This window comes from Dasypus novemcinctus, chromosome 1, assembly GCF_030445035.2.
Source record: "Dasypus novemcinctus isolate mDasNov1 chromosome 1, mDasNov1.1.hap2, whole genome shotgun sequence".
Classification (NCBI taxonomy): domain Eukaryota; kingdom Metazoa; phylum Chordata; class Mammalia; order Cingulata; family Dasypodidae; genus Dasypus; species Dasypus novemcinctus.
This window is the reverse complement of record NC_080673.1, coordinates 163,448,758-163,467,272: the sequence shown is the minus strand read 5'-3', so window position 1 is coordinate 163,467,272 and position 18,515 is coordinate 163,448,758. Positions and strand designations below refer to the sequence as shown.

Below are 18,515 nucleotides of genomic sequence, written 5' to 3'. Positions count from 1 at the left end.
ATAGTAAATATAGCAAAAATTTTCATGGTGGTTTCCTCTGAATATGAATGATTAATGTTTTCTTTTATTGCTTTACTGTATTTTCTAAGTTTTCTACAATGAACATGTATTAGTCTCATAATTATAAAGGAAATAAACAATTTAAGAAAAAGTTTAAGTTAAATACTTTCCTTAGGGTTTAAAGATCTTCCATCTCCTTTTATTTTTCATATTTCAAAAAAATTGGCTACCACAATGCATTAGGTTTTTAGGTTTCAAAGGTACAATGAAATACAAAGTAATTTGGTGCAATTTTTTGTTCTTTTTCCAACTGCTACAATGACAATATATTCATAACAGGCAATTTTCTGGTCTCTGGAAAACTAAGTACATCCCATTAGAAACAGATTTCTATCTGGTGTCTCAGAGCATTTCCTGCTGTTCAAACAATGAAATTGTATTGGCATGTATCTCTCTGGTATGTGTCTTTTCTTTTCACAGTTTGAATTTCTTATTGATTGTGGGATCTACACTTCTGCTGAGGGTTATACAAAATACCTGTCTGAAGTAGGTTAAGGACTGGGCAATGAGTAGAATGAAACATATAAACACCAGGGATTGGGAAGCACACTTATTGCCTCTTTGCATCTTTTGCAGATTGTCTGAGTGCCAAGGGATAAGTCTCCAAATAATTACAAGCTAATGGGGTATACAATCTCATATACACATGTGTTACTTTAGTCAAATGTAATAAAATACTCCGGTCACACTCCATGCTTGCATGCTTATGTGAAATTTTTTTACATCTTATTTTCTTCTGATTTTTAAAGGAATACTCATTATTGATAATATGGGGAGGAGTATTAGTTTCCTATTGCTGCTGTAACAAATTACCATAAATGTAGTTGCTTATAATAACACAAATTATTATCTTAAGAATTCTGGAAGTTTGAAGTCCAAAAAGAGTCTCCCTGGTTAAAATAAAGATGTCAGCAAGGCTACTTTCCTTTTTGGAGGCTCTAGAGGAAAATCCATTTCCTTGCCTTTTCCGGGTTCTAGAGGCTGCTGATATTATTTGGCTTATGACCCTGTATTAATCAGGGTTCTCTAGGGAAACAGAACTAACAGGAGATATCTGTATTGTGAGAGTTTATAAAATTGTCTCATGCAATTTTAGATGCACGAATCCAGATTCTGTAAGGCAGGATGCAAGCCAGGAACTCCGATCAAGGTTCTTGATGAATTCTCCAGGAGAAGCTGTCTGAAGTAGAGATAGAATTTTCTCTCTGACTGCTGAAATCACTTCTTTTAGGTCTTTCAACTGATTCGATGAGCCTTCACTCGTTGTTGAAGGCACACTCCTCAGTGATTGTAGATGTAATCAGCCATAGATGTATCAATTCACTGATGATTTATGCCAATGAAATGTCTTCACAATAACAATTAGGCCAGTGCTTGCTTGAACAAACAACAGGGCACTTTTACCTAGCCAAGTTGCCACATGAGCCTAACCATCACAGCTCCCTTTTGTTTTTTCAACAATGACCAGTTGAATATCACATAAATCAATTTGACTTTTCTGCCTCCCTCTTCCACGTTTAAGGATCTCTGTGATTATTTTGGGTCCACTCAAATAATCCAGAATAATCTCCCTGATTAACATCAACTATTAGCAAATTTTATTCCATCTACAACTTTAATCCATTCCCCTTTGTTATATTTGCAGATGCCAGAGATTACAACATAGATATCTTGGGAGGTCATTATACACCTACCACAGGGGAGTACCAGAAAAGTAAAAAGAGTTAAAAAAAAAAATCCTTGATTCAGTCACTCAGAGGTAATTACTATTATTTTGGCAAATGTCCTTCTTTATAGCATTGTGAAATCATGAACCAAATTCATTTAAGTACATAATACAGACTTTTAAGACATTTTGATTTTTTTACTGTAATACGTATTTACATAATTCAAACATTAAAAACATGTTCATAGGAAATCTTTGTCTTTTCTGCATAGGTAACCACTTCTAGCAATTTCTTGTGCTTTTCCAGATTTCTTTATAGATTCAATACTTGCAAATATGAATATATATTCTCCCACTGCCTTCTTAAACTAAGTTTGCATTGTATTCACTGTTTGCATTTTGTTTTTTTAAAATGTTAATAATATATCATGGATATACTCCATATCAGTCCACAGAAAACTTTTTTTGTTGCAGCAGCATAGTATTCCAAGGTATGCCATTAATTATTTTACCAGTCCTAAAAAGTATTCTTAACTAATTTGCTAATACCTTAAAGCATTCTATGGAAGAGAACCTCCAAGTAACATTTGTGCTCTCTTGAAACACATCTTATTTTCAGAATATGACACCTTTGAAACAGGAGGAAAGCTGTTCTTTGACTCATTTGGATTTACCAGATTGCCACATAACAAATTCTTGTAAAAGCAATTCAGTTTCATTTGTACAGATAACAATCTTGTTAAGCCACAGACAATCTTCATGTTTTCTTCTCTCTACTAATACTGATGAATTTAGAGTGAGATTGGGCTGTATTTTAACAGAGAGATTGGGAAAGAGAGAATTGCCTGTTATTCAACATGTCCTGCCTCTGTTTCCTCCAAGCTTACCTGCGTGCTACTTGTTAAAAATATTGATATACCTATCCTTCAACATATTTAGGAAGCATAGTTTACATGAATTATACAAAGCAATTCATGGAGAATCTTGTAAGTAGACCATGAGATTTTAATTGATTGCAAATTCAGTCTGAGCCAACAATGTGAAGTGTCTGCTAAATCTGCGAATGCAGTTTTAAATTGTATCTGCAGAAGTGTGATACAGATTGTAAGCTCATTATTTATCACTAAACATGGAAACTGAATTAAGATATCTTATTATACCCCATTAAATATGGTCATTTTGAGGAGGGGCTTTTTGTTGCAATCACTTTGATGCCAATTTTTAAATGTTGGGGTCAAAATACAAACAAAAAGTTTCCATTAGCAAGTAGCATGTGCAGTAGACATCCTAATTCCTCGTTCTACCACTGTCCCTTACCTTGTCCTATAGCAGTGTGGGTTTGGGTGTGGGATAAAAGCAATGGCTAATATTTATCGAATAGTTAGTATTTACCATATATCAGATAGTATTATAACTGCTATACATTAAAACTTCACAACACTGTAAGTACCATTTTTTTTTTTTTTTTTTTTTTTTTAGCATGTGGAAACTGAGGCCTAGAGAGGTTAAATAATTTACCCAAAGTCACTCAGCTGGTAAATTACATATAAGTTGAGATTTCAACCCAGGCATTTTGACTTCAAAGCTCTCATGCTTAATTACTTTGCTCTAGTCCCTATCACATTTGAAGGGCATATTACTCTCTAATTTAAACAATCCATTGAAATTTATTTGTCATGTCTGCCTGGAAATATGTTCCTGGGAAGGTACTCTTTGGTTGGCTACCCAAAAACCACACCCAACAGCCATTCCTAATCCTATTTTCCTTTGCCGGTTTCCACAATAGACCTGACAAAGGAAGAATTTGTTTTTTTTTTAAATTAAAAAAATTTTTTAATTAGAGAATTTGTAGGTTTATGGAAAAACCATGTAAAAATTAGATTGCTCCCATATACCCCTATTGTGGGCACATTGATTTTTGTGATATATTTGTTACAATTGATAAAAGAACATTAAAATTGTACTGTTAATTATAGTCCATAGTTTACATGAGGTGTATTTTTTTCCCATATAACCACCCTATTAATAACAGCTGTATTACTGTGGTATATTTGTTTTAATTCATGAAAGAACATTTTTATACTCTTACCTGTAGTCCATCATTTACAATAGGGTTCACTTTGTTCGTGTACAGTTCTATGTTTTATCTTTTAATTTTTATTCTAGTAACATATATACAACCTGAAATTTTAACCACATTCACATATATAATGCAGTACTGTTAATTATACTCACAATGTGCTACCATCCCCACCATCCATTTCCAAAACTTTACAATCAACCTAAATAGAAATTCTGCACAAATTAAGCATTTACTTCCCATTCTCAACCTCCAACCTAGGCCCTCATAACGAGTATTCTAGATTATAACTCTGAGTTTGCTTATTTTTTCATATCAGTGAGATGACACAATACTTGTCCTTTTGTGACTGGCTTGTATAACTCAGCATAAGGTCTTCAAGTTTCAACCATGCCGTTATATGTATCAAGATTTCATTCCTTTTTATGACTGAATAATATTCCATTGTATGTATATACCATATTTTGTTTATCCATTCATCAGCTGAGGGACACCAGGGTTGCTTTCATCTTTAGGTGATTCTGAATAATGCCCTATGGACACCAGCATGCAAATATCTGTTTGTGTTTTTGCTTTCAATCCTTTGGGGTATGTATCCAGTAGAAGAATTGCAAGGTCATGTGGCAATTATTTACTTAGCTTTCCAAGGAAGTACTAAACTGTCTTCTATAGTGGTTACACCATTTCACATTCCCAATAGCATTGAATGAGTATTCCTATTATTCTACATCCTCTCCAACACCAGTAATTTTTTTTTTAACTGCAGCCATTCTAGTGGGTGTGAAATGGTATCTTATTGTGGTTTTGATGTGCATTTTCTTTCTTATTTTTTTTAAAGATTTATTTACTAATGTCTCTCCCCTTGCCCTCCCCCTAATCACCGCACACCCCTGTTGTCTGCTCTCTATGCCCATTCACTGTGTGTTCCTCTGTGTCTGCCTGCATTATTATCAGGTGGCACTGGGAATCTGTGTCTCTCTTTTGTTGCATCATCTTGTTGTGTCAGCTCTCTGTGTGTGCGGCACCACTCCTGGGCAGGCTGCACTTTTTTCATGCTGGGTAGCTCTCCTTATGGGGGCGCACTCCTTGCGCATGGGGCTCCCCTACGTGGGGGACACCCCTGCATGGCACGGCAGTCCTTGCATGCATCAGCACTGCGCATGGACCAGCCTATCACACAAGTCAGGAGGCCCTGGGTTTGAACCTTGGACCTCCCACATGGTAGCAGACGCCCCCTCCATTGGGCCAGCTTTTCAGGTGCTTCATAAGCCATTTGTATATCTGTTTTGGAGAAATATCAATTCAAGCCTTTTGCTCATTTTTTTAATTGGATTTTTTTTGAGTTGTAAGATTTCTTGATATATTCTGGATATTAAACCCTTATCAGATATGTGGTTTCCAAATAATTTCTCCTGTTGATTAAGCTGTCTTTTCGCTTTCATTATAAATTTCTTAGATGCAAACTTGATCTTAATTTTGATTGTATCCCATTTCTCTCTTTTTTATTTTGTTACTTGTGCTTTGGGTGGAAAGTTCAAGAAACCATTGCCTAACACAAGGTTCTACATTTTCTTCTAGGAGTTTTATACCCCTGGTTCTTATATTTGGGTCTTTGATTCATTTTTCAATTTTATTTTTATTAATTTTATTAAGAAAAGTTGTGAGCTTACAAAACTATCATGCATAACATACAGGATTCCATGCATTTCCCCTCCCCCCCACCCCCCTCCACACACACACACGTGCACCAGTACCTTGCTTTGTTGTGGGACATTTGTTAAAAATGATGAAAGAACAATTTCAAAATATTGCTCCTATCTATAGTCTGTAGCTTACATTTGGGGTATTTTTTTTCATAAACCACCCTATTATTAATACTGTGTATCAGTACTGTGCATTTGTTATAGTTCATGAGAGAACATTCTCATATTTGCACTGTTAATTACAGTCCATCATCAATCACTGGGTTGTCTGCATCATACAGTCCCATGTCTTATACTATTCATCCAAAATATACACTCAGTGGCTCTCAGTTTCACAAAAATTTGGGATGAATCATGAATTTGCATGTTATATCTTTTGTAGGGGCCATGCTACTGTCCTCTGTATTGGCCCAATTTTAGTATATGTGCCACTGAAAGAAGCACATCTTTGATCCACTTTGAGTTAATTTTTGTGTATGGTGTGAAATAGGACTCCTCTTTCATTTTTTTGTATATGGATCACCAGTTCTCTCAGCACTATTTGTTGAAGAGACTATTCTTTCCCAGTTGAGTGAACTGGGCAGCTTTGTCAGAAATCAACAGGCCTTAGATGTGAGGGTCTATTTCTGAACTCTCAAATCAATTTCCCTGGGTGATATATCTATCCTTGTGCCAGTGCCATGCTGTTTTGACCATTTTAACTTTGTAATGAACTTTAAAGTCACGAAGTGTTTTCCAACTTCTTCCTTCTTTTTCAAGATGTTTTTGGCTATTCAAGGCCCTTTATCCTCCCAAATAAATTTGATAATTGGCTTTTCCATTTCTACAAAGTAGGCTGTTTGAATTTTGATTTGGATGCATTGAATCAGTAAACCATTTTGGGTAGAATTGACATGTTAGCAATCATTAGTCTTCCAGTTCTTGAACATTGAATGTCTTTCCATTTATTTATGTTTTCTTGGATTTCTTTTAGCAATGTTTTGTAGTTTCTTTGTTCAAGTCCTTTGTATCATTGTAAAATTTATTCCTAGATATTTGATTCTTTTAGTTGCTACTGTAAATGGAAATTTTTCTTGATTTCTTCCTCAGATTTCTTCTTACTAGTATATAGAAATATTAGAGATGGTTGCATTTTTTTATCTTGTACCCCATCATTTATTAGCTTTAGTAGCTTTTTTGTAGATTTTTCAGAATTTCTTCTATATAGGATCATGTCATCCTGCCTTGTTTCTGATCTTGGAAGGAACGCTTTCAGTCTTTCACCATTGAATATGATGTTGTTATATCTGGGATTTTCATATATGCTCTTTATTGTGTTGAGAAATTTTCCTTCTATTCCCATTTTGCTAAAGGTTTTTATCAAAAAAGGATGCTGGATTTTGTCAAAAACTTTTTCTGCATCAATTGAGTTGATCGTGTGGTTTTTATCCCTTCATTTTGTTAATGTGGTATCTTGCATTAATTGATTTTTTTTCATAATGAACCATCCTTGCATGCCTCATAGCAGACATTACAGAATGCCCCCTTAAAAAAGTATCCAGCCATACATGTAATGCTATCCAAAAGCAAATGTACATGGATTTTGATTTATTTGACATTTGGTATTAAACATGTTCCTATCTATTAGGTTAAAAAGTCCCCAGAGAAAGCCCTGAGGACTCTTGAGAACCAAAAAAAATCTGTGCCCTCCTTCCCCTTTGAACTCCCTCTTTATAGCTTTTGAAATTTGAAATCTCCACTAAGGTAGTAGGCCCAATATAATATAAAATCCACCTGCCCTAAATCCCCCTACCCCCAAAAGATGGACAAAACCTTGTCCAATCAATAGGTGCTAAACTCACTTCCTTTTTATATCTATAAAAATCTTTTGCCATTGCCAGAGGCATGGAGCTGCTTCTAGTTTTTGTAAGGGATCTGACTTTCTTGCTATACCTAAACTTTGATGTCTGAATAAAATGCTGTAATTTGCAAATTTTACTCTGATCTTTCTTTTTACAAATTTGGAGTTCCCCTGAGATCCAGAAGATACCCCTCTAGGACTGGAGGCTCTGGTGACCAGCCAGATGAAGTGTCCATGAGAGACCTCTAGTAGTTTCTCGGTTACTATTTAATTGCCACAACTCTGCATCCCACAAGTAACCCTTTCCTATATTGAACTCCACAATTTTCATTGAGTTTAATTGCCTTTTTTTTCCATTTTTTACTGTATTTTTTGAAGATACATAGATCACAAAAAATGTTACATTAAAAAATATGAGCTTCCCACATACCCCACACCCTCCCCTCTCCTCCCACATCAACAACCTCCTTCATCATTGCGGCACACCTATTGCATTTGGTGAATACGTCTTGGAGCACTGTTGCACTGTATGGATTATAGTTCACATTATAGTTTACACTCTCCCTCAGTACATTCAGTGGGTTATGGCAGGTTATATAATGTCCAGCATATGTCCCTACAATAACATTTAGGACAACTCCAAGTCCTGAAAATGCCCCCACATCACATCTCCTCTTTCCTCTCCCTGCTCTCAGCAACTACTTTGGCCATTTTCTCAACATCAATGCTACAGTTTCATCCATTACTAGTCGCAATAGTTCTATAGTAGAATACCAATAAGTCCACACTCTCGCCTTTTTTTTTTTAAAGATTTATTTTATTTATTTCTCTCTCCTTCCCTCCCCCCCATTGTCTGCTGTGTCCATTTGCTGCGTGTTCTTCTATGCCTGCTTGCACCCTTGGTGGCACTGGGAAACTGCTTCTCTTTTTTGTTGCATCATCTTGCTGTGCCAGCTCTCCATGTGTGCGGTGCCATGCCTGGGTGGGCTGCGCTTTTTTCACGCAGGGCGGCTCTTCTTGCAGGGCACACTCCTTGTGTGGCACTGCACTCCTTGCGGGTAGCAGCTTGGCACATGGGTCAGCTCATCACACAGGTCAGGAGGCCCTGGGTATTGAACCTGGGACCCTCCCATATGGTAGGCAGATGCTCTATTAGTTGAGCCATGTCTGCTTCCCTCAGTTGCCTTTTATATAGGACTTTGGTTCAGGTAACTTTGATTTCAGTTTGGTTTTGGTTCTGCCATCAGACCTTCCATTTGGTTTCATTTCATTTCTGCCTTCAGCCCTGTAATTTTTGTACTGTCTTTTGTGGAGACATAGGGTTTGGGAATTGGCAAGGCCCAATAAGCTGACTCCTAACTTGTGTCACAAGGTGAGGGATTTGCCATTCCCCTTGCTCCATTATGCTGCCTGTGTTCATTTCCAGGCACCTGTCAGGGACTTGCAGTCACTGGCAGATTCCGCTAAGGTCAGAGTGGTATCCGAGGGTCTGAGCTGAAAGGCCCACGGCCTGAGAGACATTTTCTTTGACAATAGCGTAATGGGGTCTTCTTGCTCCAAATCTCTTCTTCTCTCCCTGCTAACACTCCTTCTTCTTATATATACTCATTCTGTGTACCTGACATCTTTGACTTTTTGTTCATGGGCGGATTGGACAAAGGATGGTTTATCTTTGCAGTGGCCACTTTGAGAAACTTTATATAAACAAAATTACACACTTGAGAGGTGCTTTAAAAAAAAAGTAAAGGGATCTAAGATTGGTATGTAAACATGGCTAGAGGAAAATGTGCCTCCACAATAGCTTCATTTAAAGGTTCATTATAAAAAGGAAAGGCCAAAACCAGAACAAAGGGGAAGGAACTCCAAACTAAACCTCCAGTTCCCCCAACTTCCTGTACCCAACTCTTTTCTCATAATTGCCCTAACTGGTTCCTCTTGATACCCAGCAGAGAAATTACCTAGTCCAGGTTCCTTTCAAGATTAAACCTTCTACCAAACCTGATATGCGTGCTAGAGTAGAATTGAAACTTTGAACCTGAACTGGTGAATTAAGAGTTATAATTAAAGACTTCTCTAGAGAAGATCAGCAAATATTCGTAGAATTTAGAATTCTTTTGGATGCACATGATCCAGGGCTACCTAACCTATATCATCTTGTTGGAATCTCACACGCTAAATCCTTGATGGCAAAAGCTGAATGGACTGACCTAGAAAGGTACCTACAAAATTCTTCTTTCCACAATAAATCTGAGGTTCAATTAAGCCTGACAAATAGGGCAAAGTGTCTGCAAGATTACACATTAGGGCAAAGAAAATCTTAAATTTCTTTTTCACAAATGTTGATGAGAAAATTTTAGCCTCATGTTAAATGAATAAACTTAAATTGTCCAATCTGCCAAGAATAAAAATTCTGATAAAAATACAAAAGTGGGGCAAAGAGAGAAAGCCAATTATTTTATATAAACTAGATATAAACTAGAGAGTTTTGTTTTTCCATGTTTCTGTGTCTCTATTGTGTGTGTGTGTATGTGTAACTCAGCTGAAAATTTTAAAATTGAAGCTATAATCTCTCTATTTGTATGTTAGTGTATTTAATATATGTTTTCTTACCTCTGGATGGCATTACCAAATTAACACATAAAACCCTTAAAAGAGCTCTATTCAAATGGTCTTACTGATAAATAAGCCAATTATGTACATTTGTAAATAAATACTCCTAAAATCCCAGAAATTAGGAAAACTGAAGTTCTTTTACTTCCAATGTAAAAAGAGTATACGTAGAATTAACCTCAAATATTTTAAAAATTCAAGTATACATAATCTTGGTAAACCTTTGGCATACTGGACTAGTTTAATATTATTAGTTAGATAAGACAGCTATGTCTCTTGAGTAATTAATGTTAAGAAGACTCCAAGCATACAATTTTATTCTACTTAGGTATGCTTATCCTAAATTTATACAGGTTTACTGATCAAATAAACTAGAATTATTTCTACTAGATGCTTAAAATAATGGAAAGTGTGAGTTGCTGTTTAACCAAATTTAAGTATTCTATTTTTATTCAAGAGCTACTGTGTTTTGTAGGATGTTGGCTTGAAGATAATTTCCAAGATTTATTTAGGAACTGTAGCAGTTTGAAATTTTTTTATGAATCCCCAAAAGAAAAAAGATTTTGTTCTTAAACTAATCTATTCTGTGGTACCCTTTGATTGCATTAGATTCATTTTATTTTTATTTTTTTTAAGATTTATTTCTTTCTTCTCCCTGCCCCCCCCCCTTTGGCTGCTCTCTGCATCCATTAACTGTGCGTTCCTCTGTGACCACTTCCATCCTTATCAGCGGCACCGGAAATCTGTATCTCTCTTTGTTGCATTACCTTGTTGTGTCAGCTCTCTGTGTGTGTGGCGCCATTCCTGGGCAGGCTGCACCTTCTTTCACATTGGGTGGCTCTCCTCATGGGGTGCACTCCTTGCGTGCGGGGCTCCCCCACATGGGGGACACCCCTGCATGGCATGGCACTCCTTGTGTGCATCAGCACTGCACATGGGCCAGGTCCACACGACTCAAGGAGGCCCGGGGTTTGAACCGTGGACCTCCCATGTGGTATGCGGATGCCCTATCCATTGGACCAAGTCTGCTTCCCTAGATTCATTTTAGATCACCTGATTAGATTGCTTTTGATTGGACTATGTCATTGAAGCATGACTCAGGTTGAGTCTCTGTCTTCTTTCTCTGTCTTATATAAACAGGGACGCAGAGAGATAGACACACAGAGAAAGGAAGCTACCATATTTGATCCTGCCGTGTGCGAGGGAGGGCTGCAGGAAAACGGAAGCCCCAGGAGGTGAAGAGTCTAGAACTAGCAGCTTACAGAGGCATGGAATGAGACCCCTGAAGGGCTGGGCCCATGGAGCTCATGGCTGAGTTATCTCCTCAGTGCCTGATTACCATGTGGCAGGACACCAGGATTAACAGTAGCTGACTTTGGTGAGAAAACATCTCTGATGGTGCCTTGATTTGGACATTCCATAGCCTTTTCCCCCAAATAAATCCCCATTATAAAAGCCAAAATATTTCTGGTACTTTGCATTGGCAACCCTCTGGCAAACTAAGACAAGATATTAAATGGGTAAGGTTTGCAGGATATGTTTTGTTAAGAAAAAGGAGCATAGTTTTCTCCTAAAGTAAATTAGGGCTGATTGTTGCAGAATGAGAAATGGCAAGTCTAAGTCAAGACCTGAAAGGATATAGATAGTTGTGGAAGTGTGTGGAAATGAATTTTATTTGCCATGGTCAATGCTAACTAAGGTTTGATAGGTTTCTTTATAAGATTTCTAAGGGCTTTAGTATCAAATAATATATTCATGCAAAGCTAGAATTTCTTTTTCTCTGTAAAAATGAAGTCAATTTCTTGGATTATTGGTCTGCTTTTAGTAAGAGGTTGTAGAAGATTGTTTCTTTTTTTTTTTTTTAAGATTTCTTTTATTTATTTCTCTCCCTTTCTCCCCATTGTCTGCTCTCTGTATCCATTCGCTATGTGTTCTTCTGTGTCTGTCTCCACTCCTGTTATGTGACACTGGGAAACTGTCACTTTTTTTCTTGTGTCATTTTGCTGCATCAGGTATCCGTGTGTGCAGCGCCACTCCTGGGTGGGCTGCGCTTTTTTCTTGCAGGGTGCATTCCTCATGTGTGGGGCATCCTACAGCAGGAGCACCCCGGTGTGGCATGGTACTCCTTGTGCATGGCAGCACTGCACATGGGCCAGCACCACATGGGTCAGGAGGCCCTGGGTATTGAACCCCGGACCCTCCATATGGTAGGTGGATGCTCTGTCAGTTGAGCCACAACTGCTTCCCAGAAGGTTGTTTCTTAACCATCTGAGTAGTTTGCCTAGAAGGCAAAGATTCTGTGCTTTATATTGATCTTATCATCCTTTATTGTTTAAGAGAAAATTCTTCTCATTTTAAAAGAACTGAATTTTAATTTTTGTTTACAATCATGATACCTCCTATATTCAATTTTATTGACACTTTGGTTAAATAGGTAACCAACAATTGTTTACCAGTTACCTATGATCCTACTTGACCAAGTGTTCAAATCTCCTGGCAATTTCTGACATTTTGCTTTCTCGAAATCTAGCTGTAACTGATATCTTTTTTTATTTCAAGTTGTCTTTGGGACTTTTAGAGGGCCCTCAGAAATCACAAAGGATTTCTTCTTTCAACTTAAGAAAATGAAGTTAGATTTATTTGATAAGAGTTGTATGAGAAATATTGTCAAATTTAAAAGGATTTTCTGATCTTCTTGATTAAATTTGTATTATTAAAATGTTATTAATTTAAATATATCGGAAATTATAGAGATTTGACAATGTCCTCACTGTCCATGATGTGCTCTGGTAATGGTTTACCTGATATTAGACAACAGCATAGTGTTATCATAATTTTAGTTAAACTTAAAAAAGTTATATGCCACAAAAAACACCAAATTTCCTTTGTCAGGTGCATTCTTTTACTCTGATGCTTCCCTGAATGTGCTTGCTGTCAGCTATATGTCAGAGCTTCATCTTCAGCAAAAAAGGGACTTTAAACAAGAAGCAAGGTGAGTATATAAATCATATTCCTTCTGTCAATTACTATATAATTACCCTGGTAAAACTGTAAAGATTGGTTAAATATCTTGACCAACAGGGCCCTTTTGAACATTTTCAAGTAGACTTCACACAGTTACCCCTTCTAAGGGATATGTCCTTCTTATATATTTGTTTTCTGGATTGATAGAAGCTTTTCCTTGTTTCAAGTTTACTGTCCTTACAGTAGTTAAAAAAAGTGATTAGGAAAAAAAGTGATTAGACTTTGTTTTCCTCACTTAGAGAATTCCTGCTATTCTCTCAAGTGATAGAGGCATCCATTTCTCTGGAACTGTAATCAGGGAATTTGCGAGGTCCTACCCACCAAACAAAAGCTCACTGTTCCTAGCATCCTCTATTGCCAGAAAATGTAAGAATAAATCATATCTTAAAACTTAAATTAGCTAAATTATCTGAATCTCTCTCTACCTTGGCCTAAGGGTCTTCCTTTAACCTTGATGACCATAAGACCTAGACATTTGAGAGAACACTGGCTTTATCCCTTTGAAATCCTAACAGGAAGACCCTTGAGGCTCATTATTTCTACTACCATACCAGACTCTATCACAGTCTGAAATTCCTAATTATTGAAGTGACTAATCTTATATATCCAGTTCCACCGTTCACAGATACAGCCTGCCTTTCCAAAGATTCCTCTAGAGTGGACTCTATAGACCTTCAACCTGGATAATTGGTTTATTGGAAGGAACATCAATGAAAGACTGCCTCAGAATCTAGACAATAAGTCATATTGACCACCACTAAAGCTGTAAAACTATAAGGAATTGATCCCTGGATCCATGTATAACAACTAAAACATGCTTCAAGTCCTTAGGAGGTAATTCCATCTCAGACATCAAGCTAAAATTGACATGAGGATTCCAGAAGCACAGTATCTGATATAGACAGCTTTTGAACAAGACATGAAAATAGATGATGGCCAAGAATATGGATCATGGCCCATCTGGATTTCCTTAAATTATTCCTTGTCTCTTTCTTTTCACCATCTATAAACATTCTATTCATCCTATAATCCTAAACTCCTTATGATGCCCAATCTCCATCCCAATAATACTTCACCTATGGTTTTCTTTTTAAATTCTCTTTATCCTAATCTGTCCTGTATACTCCTACCTTAAATAAAATTCTTTCATCCTTCTAGTACACCATATAGCAAAGGAAACTGATCATAGTAACTGCTGAGACATTCCTCATCCCCTATTAAGTCCCCAAGCAGATATTCCTCTAATAATCATCCCATTTGCATTTGTAGACTTAGCCCTGAAAGGAAACCTCAGATATACCCAATCAGATAGATCTTCTTTTTGAAATGACTGGGCAGTACCGTAAGACTCCCTGAGACTGGGAACACTATATCATCTCTTCAACCCAAGAAACCTAGTGTTTTACTGAAAACCAGGCAGATAAGGATGACCACCCTTAGGGCAGCGTAAACTGTCAGTTTCCATATGGCAACTTTCATGAGAAAAGAGCATACTGTAGGGAAATTTAATTATATACCATGTTGCACAATGACTTATTCTTTGGTAGGTACATGTTGTATCTTTCCAACTTTTCAATCTTCTAGGCAAAAGACCCAGAAATAGACACCCCATTTTATGTTTCTCTTGCTACACACATAACTAAATGAATGTATAACTGAGAATTAATTGTATTAATCCCTAATCACATGCATACCACAAGTGAACAGGCTGTAACTCCCCACTTAGGTGTTTGCCAATTCTGAAATTCAGAGGCAACACATTTCCTTCTTGTTAATGGTGCTCCTAATAACTCTGGGTACTTCAGATCATGTAACCTGACAAAAAAAAAAAAAGCGGGTCTTAATTTCAGTGGACTATGCATGATCACAATCGAAGGGAGTGGCAAATAAAAAGCATTCAGTGTAAAATTCGAATGATAAACTATTGTACATATGACTATTCTCACAATGTACATTGTCATCTTTTGGTTCTAACCATGAAGATTTTAACTTTGCATTGATGTCCAGTGAAGTAAGTGAACATGTACCTGTTTTCTTTCCATACTATATTTCTTTATATTTGTGATTCTCAAGCAGATGGTACATGGGGGTGGTGAGCAAGTGAGTGAGTGAGTAGCAAGTGAGTGGATGAATTTGTTTTCAGGCCATCAATGCCACTTTCTTCCCTGGAAGATTCTCTGATATTTTTTGACAGTCACTGCTATAGTGAGCCATTGTAAATGTTAGAAACAGGTCTGTTCCTCATTTCTATTAAGGTAGGTAAAACATTGCAAATCATTGTTACATGTTCTTCAAGACTTGGTTCTTCCTAAACCTCAGTCTGTTTCTTTTCTCTTGTCTATCCCTCTCTAGTAAGTGGTAATTTCTCTCTTATATCTTTCTTTGATACTTCAGTTCATCTTATTGGGGGGAATTATAATTTGTGACCTTTTATTTTAGTTTTCTAAAATTACCTGTTTTACAGGTACTGACATAGGCACCTGCTGAGTGGCTGGATCAGATGACCCTTTAAGGTCTAGCTTAGAGTGGCTAGGGCTCCTACTTGGGTTTCAGACTTGGTTAGAGATGTGTTTCAGCTTCTAGTAAATTTTGGATGTGCCTCACACCAAGAAACCTACACAGACACACGCTTTCAGGTTAAACAATTACAATACAACAATAAGGCTGTTTTCTAGTAGCCCTAAATCCAGAAGGGGATGGAGGGAATATCCCTAATAGAAGATGGGAACCACAGTCTCAACTGTCTGGCAAAAGTCCATGGATGTTGATAGAAGAGAAGTAGGAGACTGGTTTGGTAGCCTAGGGGTGCCCTGGGATGCTGGATGGTCCTCTTCTCGTTAGGAAAGTGCTTCCATCACCAAATCCCACAGGGACAGCATGGTCAGAGAGCATCTTGCTGGTGAGTTGACCTACCCTGTAGAAAGAGAACAGTGTCTCTTTTAGGAGGCTTGCTGGATGGATATGTGTTGCCAGCTGCTTTGTAGCCCACTGCATTCCAACTAAGAAATACACTTGTTTAAAGTTCAAATAAAAACATCATAACGACGTAGTTTACACTTCAGTTGTAAACTTCTAAGAAAACCTATCACCTGTGCTTACTATGTGCCAGGCACTGTTCTAAACAGTCCACAGATAGTAACATATTTAATTCATGCAAAACTCCGTGAAGTAAGTGCTGTTGTTATTACCATTTTGACAAGAGGCAAGTGATTGTCTTCCAGAGTCTGTACATCACTATGTTGCCCAGTTGATCTCCCTGGTGTATAAAAGCCAGGCCACAAGGATGTTTTGGGCATTTCCTCCAGCTCCAAGGTAGTTTCCAACCTTGAGATTCCCCGAGTAGGCAGCAATTTTCCCCTATTAATTTCCTCCACTAAGCTGATGAAGAGTCAGGTCAGACAAAGAGCTTCCTATTCATAAGGGAATATGAAAATCTCACCGGAATGAATGGGAAATATGGTATCCATTAACTCACAGTTCCACAAATAATTACTTACAACTGGAAAAATCCGTATTGTTTCTGCTTTCTGCCTCTGAATATACAGAGTCAACAAATAGAAATTTAAAAGGTTCATTGTAGGTGTCTTTTTATCTCCCTGTAGTGGTTTTTGGGATACACTTGTACATCCAGCTGTGCCACCTACATTAGGCTGTGTCACCCATTGAAATCCTCCAGGGACAGTTCCCTGAAGTTGGCAGTCATATTTGCTGAAATTCTGAAATTACTGTGGTGCTATTTTAAGAGAATGAGTGATTTATTTCATTGTCTAAATTTTGGCTCCCAAGACTTTATCTGGTTTGAAAATTGCACAAGAAAATTGTTAATAATGTTAAGTGCTCAAGAGCTAAGGAAAGCAGGAAGTATTTTGCCAGCATGATAGCCAGAACAAAATGAACTTTTAAATATTTGCTGAGCAGTTGTCTGTAACTATAATCCTGTAATCTACCTCATTCCTTAATGTGTGTGAATTATTAACACTGTTCAATCATGAGTGACAAAAAAACTGTGAATGGAAAGAATTTCCCAAATGAAAGTAAATGTTATTTTAGGTTTAATACATGCAGAAGGACTCTGATTTTGAAAATAAAGTATATAATTTTATTAAGGGAATACAGTTTCTTCTACTACCACTTAATAAATGTTGAAAAATCATTTGAAGAATTATTAGACTGTGCAGGACACACAGCAGGCTGAGGGACAGGTTGGGCCTAATACTCTGTATGCTACATTATCTCTGCTTGTGCCGGTACACTGTTGGGATTATTTGATAAATTTTTGTGAATGCATGCATGAATGAGTTATTGAAATGAAATAGATCTATACAACTTTGATATGTAGAGTAAATTGCTCCATTTTGATTGTTTTTTTTTTTTCACCCTTGGATATATAAAAGTGGATATCACATGAAAAAAAAGTAACAATAATTCCTTAATATCAACAGATACCTGTTGGCCTATCTCCTCAAACAGCTGTCCTGGAGGCTTGGATAGCGGACTCCCCCCGGATCGCTTCCCCCCCTCTTCCCCCCCGCCCCTAGCCTCTCCACCTGCCCTCTGCCTAGCAACCACCTATCGGAAGGCAGTACCCGCCTGCACCAATCCCCGTCCCTATAGACCTAATACCCACCCCCATCCCTAGTAACTGCTTACGGCAGCCAACCACAAGTCCGCCCATGCTTCTGCCAATCCCCTATCGCCATGTCTCCCCCCACCCTCCTCATTCTCTATATAACCCACTGTACTTCCTTAATAAAACGGACTTGCGCACAGACCTGGTCTCCGGGCTTCTTCCTTCTCCCCCGCCGTGCGTCCTCCACACCTGAGAGCCCCTGAGGCCGTCTGCCGCGACCTCGAACCCCGCTGAAGTACGGCTCTCCTGACCCCTCCAGCCGCCCCCGTCAGGAAGAGATCCACCCGCAGATATCCAGCCAATGTTGAAATTTTCCTGATTGTCTTCAAAATGATTTTTAAATCTTGGTTTGTTTGAATCAGTTTCCAAACAGTGTTCTCACGTAACATTTGTTAGATATATCTCTTATGTCTCTTTTAACCTCTTTCCCCCTTTGTTATTTGTTGAAGAAATCATGTCATTTATCCTGTAGAATTCCTGTATTTTAGATTTTGCTAACTGCTTCCCTATGGTGTCATTTAGCATGTACTTTTGTCTCTTGTATTTCCTGAAAATTGGTAATTATATCTAGAGGCTTGGCTTAAACAAATTTAGGTTCTTTCTTTCTCTCTTTCTCTATCTCTTTCTCTCTCTCTCTCTCTCCCCCCCTCCCATCTCTCTCTCTTTCTGCAGGAATGTATCATATGTAATGTCTGTCTGTCTCTCTTATTGTGATGTTAGCTGACATTAATGGTCATTTCCATATCATTGTTTCAGTAGGTATTTGAAAAATGATCTTCTAATACTAACATTCCATTATCATTTAATAACTGGAATGTTACATTTCCCACTTTTTACTATGTATTATATTTCTAGAACTACACGTGGTTTCCTAATAGACCTTAAGCTCTTTGACAGTTTAC

General features: G+C 37.5%; 1 non-coding gene across 1 annotated transcript; it reads right to left on the bottom strand.

Annotated features, from left to right (window-relative positions):
* Window positions 1–5,845: 5,845 nt before the first annotated feature.
* On the bottom strand, window positions 5,846–5,953 carry LOC111767139 (U6 spliceosomal RNA). The gene has a single exon (XR_002799033.2). It is a non-coding gene; the product is annotated as a U6 spliceosomal RNA (small nuclear RNA).
* Between the last annotated feature and the right edge of the window lie 12,562 nt (window positions 5,954–18,515).